At 37.1% G+C, this 4904-nt stretch overlaps 1 non-coding gene across 1 annotated transcript; it reads left to right on the forward strand.

The window, feature by feature from the left end:
• Window positions 1-3774: 3774 nt before the first annotated feature.
• On the forward strand, window positions 3775-3847 carry Trnak-uuu (transfer RNA lysine (anticodon UUU)). The gene has a single exon. It is a non-coding gene; the product is annotated as a tRNA-Lys (tRNA).
• Window positions 3848-4904: the final 1057 nt, after the last annotated feature.

Consider the following 4904-nt stretch of genomic DNA (forward strand, 5'->3'; position numbering starts at 1 on the left):
TACGCCACAGATTGTGAATGAAAATCAAAATTTTGCACCCGAATGGCCGATTACTTTGGCTAATCTTTGACTTTCACACCCCTCTTCGGAAATCCTAGATCCGCCACTGAGTTACATGCGTTTCTCCGAGCTCTCTGATTTCCAACGGTCATACTGATCCCTAGGTAAATTTTATTTCACATATGAGTTTTATCTCATTCTATTTTTACCTCTTTTCTCACAGAATCTGTCAAAATGCTAGATCTATCAACTACACTTTCTCTCACTGGACGACATGCTGCACTGTTTACTGTCTATGCGCATGCGTCTGAAGACTAAAAGGAGGAGACTCGATATTTTTTGTATAGGCCATCAAAAAGTATTAATTTTTACGTTAAAACGATAATTTTTCACTTTAGATAAGTGTTATTTTCGTAAAGTTCATACTTTCAACAATGCAACAAAAATTGAGAAAGCGCTGGGAAAATTGTCATTTCATGATTTTTGCGCAAAATGAGCTGTAGTGTCTCTTTAACAATGATAACTTTCATTCATAGGTCGATTTGATATATCCCTGTGAGCACGAAATAAAGGACACAACAGAGTCGTCCATTTCTGCTTCATACTTAGATATTTTATTGAAAGTAGACATTAACGGCAAACTGACAACTCAACTGTATGACAAACGGGATGATTTCAGCTTCTCCATCGTCAACTTCCCATATTTATGTAGCAATATTCCATTATGACCTGCATATGATGTTTATATATCTCAACTGATTCGATATGCAAGAGCTTGTTCTGCGTATAGTCAGTTTTTAAATCGAAGTAGGCTATTGACAAACATTGATGGCGCATGGGGTTTCAACAGTCTCGATTGAAGTCAGCATTTCGCAAATTATATGGTCGTTATAACGATCTAGTTCGTCAATACAACCTATCATTGGGTCAAATGCTGTCTGACGTATTTCATACCGATTGTTAAGCCGTTCTTGGTACACTGATTTTGACTGCGGATAACTCCGTTTACCTTATCAGGATATAGGGCTCACGGTGGGTGTGACCGGTCAACAAGGGATGCTTACTCCTCCTAGGCACCTGATCCCAGCTCTGGTGTGTCCAGGGGTCCGTGTTTGCCCAACTATCTATTTTGTATTTCTTATAGGAATTATGAGATTGATCACTGTTCGTTATCTTCACCTTGCATTGATCACTGTTCGTTATCTTCAACTTGCATATACCTGGAATGTACATTATGTAACACATGCACCACCAATATCAAAATGAAAAGAATGTATATTACATTATACATGTCAGACATATATAACTTATCATCACTATTTCAAATATTTTACATCTTGCACAGACCAAAAGTGAGCTTTGGTTTTTAAATTTCCGTATATAAGATAAGACATAATGACGTCTTAAAGCGTACATATAATTTGGCACTTTTGACGTCATAGTTAGATTGCTAAATAACATGTGAAAGTAATCAATATTGTAATTCATCTTGCATAGAGATCTTCAGGCTGACGTAGTACAGCTTACAAGTCCGTGATTCTCACGAGCGGAAATAACACCAGAGCAGTGCATGTAGTTTGTATGTTAAAGCTTTAAAATATTGACTGTAAGAGCATTAATAAAAGTATGGATTGGATTTCAAACATAACATGATAGGAAAATAACTAAAAAGTAGGGAAACTGTTCAAATTACACTGTGTGTATAGTGTAAAGTAATGAACTTTCTTTTTCAAACATTACACTTTCACTAATGGATGAAAAACTACACAATGCGAAATTAAGTTTGGGCTTTGGTATTGGATTCGGAAAAAGTGTTATATTCCAGGTACCGTGGGGATCCTGGATAGAATAGGTCCTCAGTAACCCTTGTTTGTCGTAAGAGGTGACTAAATGGGGCGGTCCTTTGGATGAGACAGCAAAAACTGAAGCCCCGTGTCACAGCAGGTGTGGCACGATGAAGACCCCCCTGATCTAAGGCCGTAAGCGCCGAGGATAGCCCTAAATTTTGCAGCCTTTCACCTGCAATGATGACGTCTCCATATCAGTGAAAGATTCTCTCGAGAGACGTTAAAAAATATTCAATCAATCAGTCATATTCTAGATATTACCCTTTGTTGTTGAAAATCCTTATGCCGTTGCAATTGTAATATCGCTTTTAATTGCCATAAAGATCAGACAAAAAAACTGATAACGGAGAACATGGATACTTTCTGGATATGACAGTAAAAGACGGCACGACATGCAAAATGAGAAAAACGCTCTCACAACCAGTCAGTGTGTTCCTGGGAAATCCCTATCCCATGGTGCCTAACTGGAAAAATTTGGTTTGTGAGCAAAACGATATTTGACGGAAGTTTGTATCGAAAATGAAACCGATTGAGTAATATTTGCCATTATTTGGCGTTCTGATTTTCCTTTATTGTACTATTACTTGTGTGGATATTTACTTTAAATAAGTAGTAATTGCTCCTTCGCCAAGCGCCCAGCATTTAGAAGTGAGAATGACGGGTCATTCGGATACGACTTTAAAAACTCAAATTGCTGAGTGATTATTTTTGAAATATTTAGAATAGTACAAACATGTAGGATCTGTTTTCAAAGTGTTGGGATAGTCGTCTACAATTGTTGACAAGCAGAAAAGGATCCTAAAACTACCTCTTTTGCCCAAACTTGATGCTCCTAAATTGGAGGGAGGGGGTTCCATTCATCCTTCAATTCATCGGTTCATTCCTTATTAAATTTTTAAAATTCAATACTACCACCAAAAGAATAGAATGGGGGTAATCAGCCAATTAATCTTATTTCACATGTGAAAATAACTTAGTTTGCCTATGAAAAAAAAGAAGAAAAAAAGTTAAGGGTCAGCACCCTGGTTCTACCTGCCTGATACGTTGGTATATTAAGTTCAGTTCAGTTTATTAGCATAAAACCATACGGTTAACAGGAATGTACAAATGAAGATTTGTTCGTTAATATTTTCGTGAGGAGCAAAGATAGGGGCTTGGTAGAGCATTTACTAGATCCAGCAATGTATCTTTGTAAGGGTTTTTATGTAGTTTATGAATAAATTATGCTTCATGTGAGTATAGAAAAGGGTACCATGTAAAACTTGTACGGTACCAATTTTGATGCACCAGATGCGCATTTCGACAAATAATGTCTCTTCAGTGATGCTCAACCGAAATGTTTGAAATCCGAAATAACTATGAAGTTTTAGAGCTAAATATAGCCAAAAACAGTGTGCCAAACAAGTGGAGCCAAATTCGTCCAAGGATAAGAGCTATGCATGAGGGAGATAATCCTTAATTTTGAAATGAATTTCTAAATTTTATAACAGTAATTAAATATACATCCGTATTTTCAAGCTAGTAACGAAGTACTTAGCTACTGGGCTGTAGAGACCCTCGGGGACTAACAGTCCACCAGCAGAGGCCTCGACCCAGGGGTCATAATGTAAAACTTGTACGGTACCAATTTTGATGCACCAGATGCGCATTTCGACAAATAATGTCTCTTCAGTGATGCTCAACCGAAATGATTGAAATCCGAAATAACTATGAAGTTTTAGAGCTAAATATAGCCAAAAACAGCGTGCCAAACAAGTGGAGCCAAATTCGTCCAAGGATAAGAGCTATGCATGAGGGAGATAATCCTTAATTTTGAAATGAATTTCTAAATTTTATAACAGTAATTAAATATACATCCGTATTTTCAAGCTAGTAACGAAGTACTTAGCTACTGGGCTGTAGAGACCATGTGTATCATTAAAAAGCAGCTCGCGTACCTCAGTCGGTAGAGTATCAGAATTTTAATCTGAAGGTCTTGGGTTCGAGTCCCAACGTGGGCGTATATCTTTAACAGATCACCAAAACATCCGTATGTCCCCACATGGAAAGTATCTTCATAATTTTATCCCCATCTTGAAAGTGTCAGCTTTCTTTGTCACAAATTGAGGTTCACTTTAAACTGTGTAGTAATTCTGCCAATCGTCTCAACACATAATATACAAGAAGGAAGCATCTGGGTAAATTTATGTTGATTTGATACAAGGGAATTAGTTACAAGTTCTAGCAACTTAGACAACCTCTCCCAATTTGTTTTTTAATTTTAATAGTTTATTCATATTTCAAAGTGCCCTTACAATGTTTAAGACATTCGGGCGCATGTCTTGATAACAAGAAAACATTGATATATATATAATTGCATCACAATATATTACTAATTTTTTCAAACATATCATTGAAATCTATACGTATCCTTTTGTATACATGAGAGTACATCCGGGCGCAAGAAAACATTGAGATATATATATATATATATATATATATATATATATATATATATCGAAAGATCCACTCTCCTCCTTATAAAAATATCTTAAACACTGAATAACACAGCGACTGTGTGAGATTGCATCAGTGTGTATAAGTAGCGCTTTAGGAACATAACAAAACCTTCTTTCCGGGAAAGTCGTTGTGGCCGAGTGGACTTACACACTGGTTTGACAGTCTTGCTAGGCGGTGGGTGCCGTAGGTCGCTGGTTCGACCCCGGGCTGGGGTGAAAATTTACAGTACCTAGTTGTGATTATTTAGTGCTTAGTAATATATTACTAATTTTTTCAAACACGTCATTGAAATCTAAATGTAGTTTTTTGTATACATGAGAGTACATCTTTAAAGAAACTTTAACATGCATATAAATGCTGTCTGACGTGTTTCATACCGATTGTTAAGCCGTTCTTGGCACACTGATTTTGACTGCGGATAACTCCGTTTACCTGATCAAAATATAGGGCTCACGGCGGGTGTGACCGGTCAACAGGGGATGCTTACTCCTCTTAGGCACCTGATCCCAGTTCTGGTGTGTCCAGGGGTCCGTGTTTGCCAAACTATCTATTTTGTAT

Source organism: Ostrea edulis, chromosome 5 (assembly GCF_947568905.1).
Source record: "Ostrea edulis chromosome 5, xbOstEdul1.1, whole genome shotgun sequence".
Classification (NCBI taxonomy): Eukaryota; Metazoa; Mollusca; class Bivalvia; order Ostreida; family Ostreidae; genus Ostrea; species Ostrea edulis.